This window comes from Anser anser, assembly GCF_964211835.1.
Source record: "Anser anser genome assembly, chromosome: 2".
NCBI lineage: Eukaryota > Metazoa > Chordata > Aves > Anseriformes > Anatidae > Anser > Anser anser.
This window is the reverse complement of record NC_139721.1, coordinates 117,386,795-117,400,779: the sequence shown is the minus strand read 5'-3', so window position 1 is coordinate 117,400,779 and position 13,985 is coordinate 117,386,795. Positions and strand designations below refer to the sequence as shown.

Sequence of the window (13,985 nt, the reverse complement as noted above, 5' to 3'; positions counted from 1 at the left end):
AACACAGAAAGTAACCGGTTTTCATTTACCAGCTGTAAAATTCAAAGGAGAAAATGAAGAAAAGTATCAAGTAACTATCTATGAAATGCTGTCTGGAGTAGCAAAACTTTGCATTTTTTCTGTTAAGGAGATTTTTTTGATGAAACAATCTGGCACAACTGTCATATATTCAAATTCTTTCAGCTGAACCAAGCAGACGGTTTTGGTGAATAACTCTGAGATGAAAATTCAGACAAAAATTCAGACAAACTTTGTTTTGTTCTGTGTATTCATGTTGCTTTTGGGAGACATATGTTAACCATAAGATGGAACGAGCAGATATTTGTCTTGCACAGAATATTTTTCTCTCTACAGAACATCAGAAAGAAGCAAATGTGTAAAAGTCACAAGGAGATCCTCCATCACTGGGTTTTGCGCAAACTCTCCTAGAACATACAGGACAATATTTCTGAAAAAAAATGATTAATAAACCTGGATGATTCCAACAAGTAAAACTTGCACAATGCTGAGATATTGTGGCAACAGATATTCTGTGAGTAGCATTAATTGTTTTATTTATTTATTTTTGCAACCATTAATGGAATAGTGCTTACTATATGTACATCTTTTCTTTTCACTCAGTCCTGACAAACAATTAAGTAAGGGAAGCTTTCTGTACTAAACTAAAAATACGACTCTTTTGCAGAATTCACAGGAATCTGAAGCTTTCGGGGTTGTGAGGGTTCACTACCTCTGCATCTGCAACTAGGCGAAACACATCCTACATCCAAAACATCACAAGCAGAACTGATTCCAGTACCAGCTTCTGCTAATGCTGTACTCCTTGAAAGACAAATATTAAAACAACAACAATAAAAAAATATTGACCACAGGCAAACCTCTGCATGCCTTTCAAGATGTAGAGTGCTTAAAAGTAATATCCTGCAGAGAAAATACTTTGTTATACAGAAAACCTCAACCATTTGTCTTAAAAGGAGTGCTTGCCTATACCTGACTAAGAAAGGAGTATCTTCCTTTGGCTTACTTCCTCAAACTTCACCTTTCAACTCTGAAGCACATCTGAAAATCTGTCCTACAATTGATCTTGATCTTGTACTTAGTTGGTGGCAAGCCTGTCCCTGTTTCCACAACAATGACAGTTACACAGTTGAGATCAGAATGATGGGCTGCTTTCCATACAGAGGCAGGAAATTAACAGCCAAAGAAATCAGCACAAGGAGACATATATTGGCTGAAAGGTACATCAGGCCCTTATTCCCGTATCATTAAAGATCGAAGGAAAAAACAAAACAAAACAAAAAAACCCCTCAAATGTCAACAGCTTTACAAGTACATGCTTAAAGCTCTAAACAGCCAGGAAAAGGGGAGCAAGTCAGCCTAGGAGAGCATTCAATAAACATTACATTACCAGGATTCTGTATTTTACTTTTGCAGGTCACCTTTGAGCTACATGTAGTGTTGAGGATTTAAAGCACTTAAGGAGATTAAAGGTTCAAGTGCTGTGAACAAACAAATTTAGGCTACTAAAATCACATTTCTAAATTTTAAAATGTGCATGAGATGATTAACAGTATGAGTTAGTGATTTTTAATTATTTTGTGCAAGTTTTCCATATTCATAAGTCTGCGTGGAGAAGCACGCACTGCATTCTGATGAGGACCGCCACTATCTCACACAAGACTAGGTTTCAGGGCCAGGAAATAAAGTTGCATTGCAACAAAATCACAGTTTCAAATGTCCATAGTATCCCTGGGGACTGACACTATCATAGTGTCAATCCCAACCACACGTGGCACTTCCTGCTGACCCGCTCTGGCCAACCATTCTGTTTTACCTCTGTTTTCCAGAGCTGGTGAATGGAATTCTCATGACGTGCATGAACTCTCCATACTGGAATAGGGAATGGCTGGAGCCAGGCCATGCTTCTGCTTCACTCATTGCAGCCAACCCCAGCCAAGTGTCAAAGCAGAGTTACCATGCTATGGCTATCCATGATTCCCAGGAGACGAGGAAGGGATGGAAGCGGGACTGAACTGTAGCAGAGGGATCCCATACTTAAAATGAAGTAGGAAGGTGTACAGGTTTTCCCACTGTGCCCAGGACAACTACAAGGTGAATTCCCCCATGGCTGGATGCTGACTTTTCCAGACAGCTCAGAGAGGTTGGGGAGCACACTCTTATTGAGGAAATAGACACCTTCCCCACAGGAACCTTTCCCAGGTAATCTGGATGTGTCCTGCTACTTTTCTTCCTTAGCATCAGTATCACGAAATATTTAGCTTTCAGCACTACACAACTCATTTACTAACAATGTTTACCATCAGTCTGCAGCAAAACTTTTTTTTTTTTTTCCCATGATCCCTTTTATTCACAAATGGTTGTTTGTAGTATTTATTATAGAGAAAATGCCCTTGAAATCTGACAATAGGCAAATTTTTTACTCCCACATTTTAACCTGGTCATGAGTTGAAGAATCATTTTTGGCACAATTCAAACAAAGTACTCCTTTCACTATTTTGAAGAGCAGAGACTGAAACACTCTTTTCTGTCTAAGAGTAGAAATGTGATCGCTTAATGTCAGTAGCCTACTTTTTTAATTAGCCTGTAAAAATAAGCCTTTCCAGACACCTAATCATCAGATTTTCAAAATTTTTGCTTGCAACTAGAAATGGATACATTAAAAAACAGAAATAGCCGATAACGAACAGGGATTCTGTTGAAGGGTAGTATTTTTCTGAAAAATTTGTAAACTAATGTAGACAAGAAAGAAATGCAGGAGAGGGCTGTGCATGTATAATCACGATCAGGACAAGTATTTGAAGGTATCCAGCAGAATTCCCTATGCTGTCCCGCAGGTGCCAAAGAGTTGTAAAGGAATAGCCTGGCTTATCTGTATGTTTATACACAGCAAACTGGACACACTTATGCTCTAAATTATTCATTTGCCTTTTGCTTTTTCACGAAGTTGTACTGGCGGTGAAGAAACCATGCACCCTGACATACCACTGCTATGAATATACACAATTTCTCAAATGATTAAACATTAGTCACTCTTTCAGATTAAAATCAACACTTACATTTCACCTTGAAAGTCAGAAGCCTAGTGGTGCAACAACATTCACCATAAGAAAATATTAAAACTACATGTCATCAGGATCCTCTTTCTGTCAGATGCTAGTGAATATTTAGAAAAAGACTATATAAGACAAGGGAAAGATATATTCATCTCTATTTCACCATATTCTCTCAGATGGTGGCAGTCACCAACTTTACATTCCTAAAGCTCAAGAGAGCATCCGATATATAGTGTTAATAGCCACCCAAAGAAATAATCATTTTTATAGCTTCCTTTCTCACACATTTACAGTTTTTGGCCACCCAATATCCTTTGATAATGTGCCCCATGATTTAACTGTATTGTATAGAAAAATTTTATTTATTTTTGCTTTAAGCATTTTGCCTGTTCTTGGTGCTTATCGAGTTCACATATTCTGAGGAAAAACAAGCAAATCATTTTCCCCAAATCATTCATGACTTCACAGCTATCTCTACAAGATTGTATTTCTGAATTTAGCCTCTTTGTAGAAGTAAGCCTTCCTATACTTCTGATCATTTTGTTGACTTTCTTTGTATCTTAGTGCCAATCATTGTTGCTAAGATCCTTTCGTAACATTTTGAAGTCAAAACAATCCCAGATAATTCTCTCATCTACAAAATTTGTTACCCTATTATTTTTCCTTTTCCCCAGGTCATTTATGACTATTTGAATATGTAGTCTCAACAGAAAGAACCAGGAACCTTTCTGATAACTTCCTCTATTTCTTCCCATTTTTAATTTCTTATCCAGAAGAAGCTGTCAACAGAAACTATGTCATTTAATATACATTTAACTGCATTCTGCACAAATGTATAAGTGGAGCTAGCATTCATCCTCTTTTGGTGCCCAATTCAATGGCCTGGTCTCTTGGCTCCTGTAGTTATCTGGGACATCTGATGTGATTCAAGGTCCCACATATACTTCCATTAAAACTCTAAATAATACTCAATCTTCATATCTCTGAGATGCTGCTCTGTAAAATGTTGTGTTATTAAAGAGATGGGGACAAATGAGAGAATTTGGTTCTATGAACTAGTCCTGCTGTTGTTGTCACTGTTTAAAAGGTATCACAAAGCCCCCTCTTTGTCCATTACTTATTCACTACTGCCGAAACACTTAAGTATTGGCAAAAGCATGTAGAAGTGTGTAAAACTGAATAGTTCTTGTTGGCATCCCATGAGATTTTCTATTATGGAAAAGAATTTGTCATCAGTAAATTCTGGAATTTCTCAGAAATAAATAAGGACACTCAGTAGGAACTCTAAGCTAATAACTTGATGACTGACTGTGTAATAGGTGATTAGTAGATCTGAACAAACCTTAGGCACTTGATGTCTAAAGAGCTCTCTGGGAGATCAGCTGCTGATGCTGTTGCTGTTGATATCTTGTGCGTTCAGAACAAGGACATTTAGAGTGTAAGGGACAGGCCACCCGTAATTTTTTTTTTCATGACCTGTTCAGAGATCAGACTAGAAGACTCAAGAGTTTGTAATACTGGTGATATCGCAAAATAATTTCTAACATTACCTGCATACTCTTAAGGATGTACAGACTATCCATGTACTTTTCTAGGAGAGGAAGGATTAGTATGTTTGTGATATGAAATGCCATCCCTTTGTTAATCACAGGAAAAGCAGACCCAATGTCTGTCATGTTCAGCACATGAAGCTTTGATACGAAGTCTCCGTTTCTTCCAGTACTACCACAAGGAGGACTGTGTTCAGCTAAATGCTTCTTCTGGGGAATCATACAGAGCATAGTTATTGAGCATTTAAAAAATTGTTTTGAGCTCTAATGTAAAAAATGGACATGTTTATTTAAGATTTCATAGAGTATATAGATTATTACACAGCCAAGCTCTGTGTGTTACGTAAGGTTTATACACATTATATACATCTATCTACACTTTACAAATTGTGCATAGTCATTTACCTGGGAAGAAACATATTTTTGGCAAAGGGAAAAAACAGATCTCTAATTTATTTTAACAGAATATATGGTAGGTGAGATCACTGTATATAGAAAGGTTAAATATCTAATTCCAGTATGACATAAAATTCACACTTTTCAAGTGACCCCTAGGTACTGAGACATCTTCTAAAATATTAAAATTTAGACACACTTAATAGCTACTTCTGCCCTAGTGCTGCCCAGAGTATCACAAACATTAGTTTATAATTAGGTCCCTGAAGACACTTGCTATAATTTCTTTTAAGCAAATGTATCATTTTGTCCTGAATTTGACTCTGTCATGTTCCCTGAGAATACCCTCATTTTAAATATACATATTTTATTATCTGCAATGTGCAACCTTTTTTGTGTGTCAGTATGCCAGTATATAAACTATAAAAATATGATTTATGACTAGAATTTTAAGGTAAGCTTTGTATTTAAGTAGCAAAATATATCATTCATAGCAAGAAATACATCACATGATTTAACAACAAGAGAATTTCTATAAGTGTGCAATTTTCAATTTACACAGTAAAAAAGATATCTGAAAAGAAACCAAGGGTTTATAAGTTGGTTATGTGTCAGCAGCCATTGTGATGCTTTGCTTCTTTATGAGAGTCTGAAATGAGATTGTCTGAAAATTATTTTCACTATTTTTTCCTGGCTGAATTGAAAGAAATGGAAAAAAAAAAGGATATGAAAAATTGGTTACACTTTCATTTTCTCCCATTTTTAATATCATAAGATATTTTAGGTCACACATTAAAATGTCCTGTAGACACAAAAGTGTGAGACTGACGGATTTTCTTTAACAACTTCAACACTTTAAAATTCTCTAACTATAGCATTCAGCTGCTTTACAGGGTTACAGCTAAGCCTTAATCCTGCTCTGTTTTTGTGAAAGAAAAGCTTCATTTTATTCTTTTAATTCACAATGGTAGCACTTGTTCCTAAATGTCTGCAGTAACCAGCTCTGCAGCTTATACCGGTGTCTGTACAGTGTTCAGTGCCTTATCAACACAGTGATTTGAAAATCAGGAAGAATGTAGAGGTCATTTAATTCAACAGTATCTCCTGTGCCCACCCTCCAACATGGAACTGATCCTCATTACCAGTGGTTTGCTTTATCTCATACGAAATTGTCCCAAGGATGGGATTTAGTACTTCCTCAGCTATTGCCCTGTGAAGGAAGCAGACACTTCTGATTGGGATTATAGTCAGCAGCATGTATGGGAGCCTCTGTTTCATTCCAGGGGATTAATGCTCACTTTCAAAGACAGCTCCAGAGACAAGGGAGAGAGATCCCTTCAGAACATTTCTCATATTGGTGACTTTCATAGCAAAGCTTAGGAAGGTTGTATTTATGTATCTTCGGATGGAATCGTGGAGGCAGTAAGCAATGGGAAGATGTATCACAATAAACACAGTGTACAAATTAAGTGGAAGAAATCCTCTCTTATTTGCAAAAGATAAAGAAAGAAAACAGTCCTTGGATTCCTCAGAGTGGAGGAATAAACTCATACACAACATTGTTTCTTGTTGTTTGTCCTCTCTTCACCCTTGTTTCACACACTGAATGCTCTTTGAAATGTTAAAGTGAAGTTTCTTCATTTTTGCCTCAGGGCTTGTGGTACTGGGGTCCTTGGGGGAGAAAGTAAAAATCTCCTCTTGCAGGGTCAACGAGGAAATTAGGTCTATCAAGAGTAACCCAGGGAAGAGCACAAGTCTTCTGTCTCTTGCTCCCCTGCCAATTTGATTCATATATACCAGCTTCTCAGCAGTTTACCACCATTTTTATCAGCAGCCCAAACCCCTGGAGATCTGAATATCAACTCTTTTTTATACCACTGCATATCAGATGCTCACTCCCTTGTGCAATCCACTTGCACCCCTAATTGTTGTGAAAACACTTGCCAGTTAGATAGCTATTTTATCTTCAAAGAAATTCACAAACATCAATTAACCCAAATCTAGATTAATTAATCTAACAATTAATTTGCTATATATCCAGCAGATACAATAATGGAGAACAAACTAGTGCCTATCAAAGTCCGCAGAATGAGTTTCCCTGACTCCAACAAAAAATGGATCAAGCTCATTTCTTGAATCCACTTATGTATCCTCAATCTTCAGTGCAATCCGGTATTTTCTTCCCCAGTATCTTCAATGGATTTATCATGAGTACAGCCAAGAAAAGAGGAGAGGGAAAAGGGAATCTGTGAGCTGAGATCACAGACACCAGGTCTTAATCAGTTTTGTTTTAAGGATGATCTTAAATCTTGCACCCCACCTGCACAGAGTTTATGGAGATTGATTAGATCAGTCCTCAACGTGCTCAGATAAATCAGGGTGCCAAACACACTGCTGCGATTAATGAATTCAGAAGGCACTCATATTATAAACTGATTGCTAAATTATAGATCAACCCAAACTGACAAAACAGGGTGAGCAGTCGTAGCAAATTTCCAACAATCACTGTACATCTTGTGAAGTAGGCCACTTGAGTTTTTAATAATCATTGTAGTGGTCCTGCAACCATGGACACAGAGAGAGAATCAGGGTGAATATGAAAGAAAGCAAGAGAAACATTTAAGAACTGTAGTATTCTAATAAATTATTTACTAGAAAAGTACAGCTGATGGCTTTTATGCAAGGCGGTCTCATAGAGATCAGCTTTTACAGTGTGTCATTTATTTTCATTTTGTAATAATCCTCAAAATAATGGATCATCCTCTCAGAAGACTGTTTTAAAACTCTTACTCTGGTTAAGCAGTACATACAAATATTTCTGTTCACTTCTACTAGATGCCTGTTACTTTAAATGAGCTTGTATTAGACATCCCAATACTTAAACCTAAATTTTTGTGTGCTTGTTTTGACCACCAAGAAAGAACATTTATTATCTAAAATTATCAGCTCTGCAGTTTTATAAGAACTTCTCTGGAAATTCACAAAAAAATAACATCCTTATAATGACTAATAAATGTTATTCAGGTTACTAAAGAAAGATCTTCAACTTCCAAGAGTGAGGCAATTATTCTAAAGATTCCAGGAAAATGCCCTGACCTGATGAAAAATTACCGATTTACTGAAAAAGTCATTTCAAGACATCTTTAGATTCATATTAAAGACAAGTAAAGATTGAATCCCTCCTTCTTGTTGTTAAAGACTTTCCACAAGAAAGACTACGTATGCAAATACCTCTTCAGTGACACCAAGGTAAGCATAAAGGGAATGATTGGCTCCAACGACATTAATTTTGTGAGTAAATTGAAGAGGAAAATGTAGTACTATGTAGTTAATCAGGTATGACTGAAATCACCCAATCAAGTAAATAAACCTGCAAGTCTAGCCTGCACTATAATTGGTTCTTAATGCCAGTTGCTTTCTATATGGAATTAAAAGCGAAAAGAAAACTGCAACAACAAATGAGTGTTCTGTTATGGAGCAGTGTGAAATCCTTCAGTTCACGCTTTTCTAATTACATTTGATACTGTTTGAATTGTCCTTTGTGCCACATGCTTTCTAAAATCCTGCACAAATCATTGCTGTTGACCATAAACCATATCTTTCTACATTAGTGCATCAAACACTGTGTGACAGCTAAATTGTGGAAGAATAAAAGCACTAATGGATTTGTTTGAACATATTACTTATTGCTTGTCTCTTAAGCTTTACTTGGCCTTCTTCACAGGTTCTGCTCAGTTACCTTCACCACTGGCTTTCAGAGATACTGAGAGCTTACTGAAGGATTACAGTTTATAATATACCTGTATAAGCAGAGCTGTAGTCAAGCATTAAAGGTCACTCAAAGCTTATTGATTTAGAGAACACTGCAGCAATAACTCAGAGAATATCAAAATAACCACTGCTATTTGCTTTTCCTTAACTCAGAATGGAGTAATCAATCCACTTACAGACCTTTAATAAACTTTTTTCTCTAATGATCCACCATTTTGCATGAAAGATTCAACACTTTAAAGACATCAGAAAGAAACTTGGTTAGAATTATTTGAAAAAGACCCAACCTTCCGCACACCCAACATGCTGTAACAGACTCCAGGGAAGAGATTGAAATTAAAATAAAGTGTTTGCCTATTTGCATCCAGCATGACATCAAAATCTTTTTTGCAGGCTGTGGAAATTCTATTAATATTGTAAGCAAGGAGCACATTGTATAACAGTATCAACAAAGAAGAGACACTGTGTGGATTATTGACTTCAGCAAAGCACAGACTTCTCAAGAAGACCTTGTTAACAGTGATCCACCAAAAAAAAATGTTGCCTATGCGAGGGAGTGATGAAACAATAAACAAACTGACAACACTGATGAAGACGCAACATACAGATTTTGAAAGGTAGAAAAACATCCAATGGACATTCTTCTTTTGAAAATTTTCCCTATTTGGGTAGAAGATGGAGATGATTTTCTACATAAATATGGCACGTTTCCCTTTCCTTGTAGTTTCTTTTTTACTGTAGCAACCATTTTCTTCCCTTTTTTTTGGCCTCTTCTCCTCCTTTTTATCCTTATGAGCAGAATGTCTTTCATTGAGGTTCTCTGTACAACCTCAGCAGAAGAATTTCTTACTCTATGCCATGTGCATTGTGTGGTCTGTGCCTCTACAGCACCTTATTAGGTGTTTATTCTTTAAGTATTACAATGTGTAATACCTACACAAAAAATATTATTTTTCAGTGTATGTTACGAGGACTCCACTAGAACACGGGGAACCTACAACTACTAGAACTGATGGACAGTAGAATAGCCCTATCAGAAGACACTCACAAAGCAAGCCTGAATTTCAAATAAAACTTTGATGGCAACATACTTCTCATACAGAACCAAAAATTGAATGCCAAACTTCCACAATTTAGAGGACCTTCAGCATAGCAGAATAGGATAAAAAAAAATGGTCTCAGAGGGATTATAACCCTCATTTGGATTTGTCAGTAATCATCAATGTGAACTAAATCTCTTTAGATATTAGAAAGGCAATGTACCACTTTTGGATCAAAGAGATATTTTCTTTTAACTTTAGCTCATACACAAATTGCCTGCATTGTTAGCATTAAAAGAAGTTATGACCAGCACTGAAGTGTGACTAGACTTCTCAGGTGGTTTCAATGTCTAGGAAGAAAAGCTCAGTAGGTTCATAAATCTAATATATCTTTTTCATAATAAAACCTAGAGCAGCAATAATTGCAATAAAGTTTTAGAAGGCATCCTGAGAGGAATAAAAAATAACTGCTCTCTGTCCAACAGCTAAATAAAGCAAAACTAGTTTTTTTGTTTTTTTGTTTTTTTTTTTTTAAAGCCCGTAAGGAATTCTAATTAACAGACTTTGTAGAGGATGCTAGTGAAAGACTTTTGAGGGAGATCCTAATTATTGGTTGCTTTGATTTTAGTGACCTTGCACATCTTATCTTTTTAAACAGACATTTTCAACAGGGAAGAGTTTCAAATGCCCAGACAGTGTAAACGTTGCTTGGGGTGCAAGACTTAAAAAGGGCAAAGTAAATTAAGCTGAGTTGTTTCAGTGTATTTTTGTTAATCCCCACACTTTATAACATAAATCAAACCACTAAGCTCAGTACCCATGCGATTTCAGTGGCAGAGATGAAATGCCAAGACTTCAGATCTCCAAACAGCCTACAGAGGCATGCATGTCGCGCACTGATGTGTCAAGGGCAGTGGGCAGCGTAATGTGTCTGCTATTGTTGAGAAGTCTCCTTCCATTTGCAAAATTTCACAATCTGACATTTCCCTTCAAACACTCCTGTTGCCTCCTAAAACCTTAACTTAAATTATGCCTTCCAGAGTATGTCAAAAAGAAACAGCGGGTATGGGTTCATAACCAGTCATCTCTGTAGCAACTGCTGTTCACAGTGAGCAGGCAATCCTTGCGAGAAGCTCAGCATAGTAGCTGGAATACACAAAAACTCCCCGTGTTAAATATGGCACAGGGAATCCTTCCAACATTTAACAGTAACATATTGCTATATACTTTATGGAGTGAAACAAAGCATCTGAAGTCAATGCTTCAAAAATACGGTAGTGTGAAGACTGGAATGCTTAGTCAATGTAAATCAAAGTACAGTCATACAGCACTAAACCCATCAGAGACACTTCACCTCTCTGGTTCTTCTAATTTCCACTCTTTTGTCCTTGCTATCATCAAATTCCTAAGTTATGGTCTGCATAGAAAGAAAACAGAATTGTCAGCTGACAAGTGCTATATGCTATCTGTCAAACACAAGTGATTCTGGAGGCTGCTTTACCATAGCAGCCTTATCTTACACCCACCACAAGGTATAAGGGACCTGAATTGGAAAGAAGCTTCAAGCTTGATTCTTATTTTACAGCCACAATTAATTTTAAAATATTTTTGCATAAAAGAATCTAGTGCAAATCCTACTACTTTTAGCTTTCCTGTGAATATCTGAACTGCAGCCTTAGGCAAATATTCAGCCATCTAAATCAGGGCCTGCAAATATTTGCATACACTGATGAAAACGTATACTCTCTCTCTCTCAAAAAAAAAAAAAAGGAAAAGAAAACATTGTGAAGAATCAGACTACTTTGAAAATTGTCAATAGGTTTGTAAGATCTATCTTGATTTAGTTCTCTTCTTCACCCATTCCTTCACCTTCCACTTTCTCCTTCTCTACAGGTGGTCCCAAAGGACTATTCTTGTTTCCTTTCACTTCTCCCTCTTAACTCTACATTTTGGCAGTATCATCCGCAAATAAATTCAACTATTGTCTCTCTACTCATAGCTCAGAGATCTCCCCCTTTATTTCCAGACCCATCTTCTTCCACCCAAGCTGAAATCTCATCCTTTCTCACACCTTCTCACCTCAATCTTGAAAAGATTAAAGCATATTTCTCCCTCTAGAAAAAAACCCCTCTACCCTTATGAACTTACTAGTGCCTTGACATTTCTAGGTATCACATTTCATTTGCATCTCTCCCTAGAATTTCTCATCTAAGTGATTTAAAGGCCACATACACACAATCTCATTTGAACAACAGAAATATGATCCATCTCTTGTTCCAAACCTTTATGATCGCATTACTAAAGGATGTTACCCATTTCATTTTAAGTTACTTTATACATAAGCTACTTCCACCAGCGGCTTGCCTTTCTCTAGTAGATCAAAGAACTGCCCAGCCTCCCTTTCCAAGCCCTTCATTGCTCACTCCATTCAAAAGCAAAATCTCAGCTCCCAGCCCTGCTGGAGCTGTGATGTGAACTCAACGTCCAAACAAGCACCCTCTGTGCTTTCTCCAGTGCTTCCCTTTTGTCAGGAGGTAGCAGCCTGGTCATCAGAGGCGCCATTAAAGGCACCAGACAAGGCAGGGCCCATTGTCCTTGACTGTCCTTTGAATCAATCATGTTACGAGATCTGGAGGATAGCTGCGCTTTTTTTTTTTTTCTCCCCTGTCCTGGGGAATGATATTGCTTTACACAACACAGAGTAATTTGCTTGTCTTTTATGTTTCAGGCAATAACTCATAGATATTTAATCTACTCCAGAAATTTATAAAATTGCAACCTCCCGAGATATCAAAGTCATTATCCTGACACTTCACATTACTTTCATTCTACACATGCTACCATAAATAAGTCCTACACATTCCTTCATTTGCATTAGAAATCCTCTTTAGTCAATACTGTTAATTTTGCTGGCAGTTTAAAATGGAGGCCATTCTTTCCCCAGATCTCATTCTCTATTTCATCTGCTACAACTCTGTTCCAATCTCAGTGGACATGCCAAACACAACTGGTTTGACCATTTACCAACTAAGAGACAGATGGAAAGATCTTCTGCAACTGCTTCCCTGTACCACCCGAGATACTGAGATTCCTTCCAACATCTCAGATGAACCTCCCACAAACACCTTGGTCTGGCCGCCTAAGCATCTTGCTCTCCATCTACTCCATCCTTCACTTCTCCTTGCTCCATCTCTCATTCTTTCCTCAAACTTCCTCACTCTTTTGGTGCTTCTTTTGCCTTTGGTCTCATCTTGTCTGCTCACCACTGCCACAAGGGACAAAAAAAATACATACGGATACCATTCAGATCTGTGTCTTCCTTGTGCATCCCCAGTGTCATACAAATGTATATATACAAACACAGTGTTGGTATCACTGTTGTTCCATAAACACAGTGCTGATTTTGTGAAGTCATAAAGCACAATCGGCATGACCAATATAAATTCAAGAATTCACAGGACTCCTTTTTATCTTTTCCACCCATGTGTGGCATGCATTATAACGTGGAGACCAAGCATTTTATTTCTTCTATCTGCACAGCACATCCTACAGTATGTAATGAGTGAAAAATAAAAGTATAATTTCTGCAGGGTTATACAACTATAATGATGTGAGAAGACAGGTATGCAGAGAGAAGGAACTACTACACACCCTGGTATGATAAGAAAAGAGAGAGACATTTTGGGGTCCAATGTCCTCCCACCAGCTCTGAGAGGCTGAATAGACACTGCAGACAGTGCTCCTTTTTAAACTTTAATTTAGTCTTAACCTTAAACCTGATTAGAAGAATGGAAGAATCTGATTTAGCCATGATTTAACCTAAATTAGCCACAGGGAGATGAATTTCTCTGCACAGAGCTCCTAGAGCCCAAGCATCAGTCTTTCTGCTGAATAGTTACACTGTCATTACTATAGCATGGGTCTTTTTGTGGCCACCCCATTTTTCATATATGTTAACAGAGCTCATTATTCATTTTTTCTTACAGAAGGTCTCCAGCCATAAAAGTGAGGAAGTAGCTAAAACGGTTGCAGGGTTACCACTTCTCTTGAGTATACTTACACCAGTTGAGTGGTGCTGGGTTCAAATTATTCAACTGGCTGGCAAAAACAGCCCCATTATTTTTCCAGGTTAATGTAGGAAACATGGAGAATAA

General features: G+C 37.3%; 1 protein-coding gene across 3 annotated transcripts in view; it reads right to left on the bottom strand.

Annotated features, from left to right (window-relative positions):
* CPNE4 (copine 4) overlaps positions 1 to 13,985 on the bottom strand; it is a 293,591-nt gene that overhangs the window by 75,342 nt on the left and 204,264 nt on the right. The gene's annotated exons all lie outside the window — the stretch shown is intronic.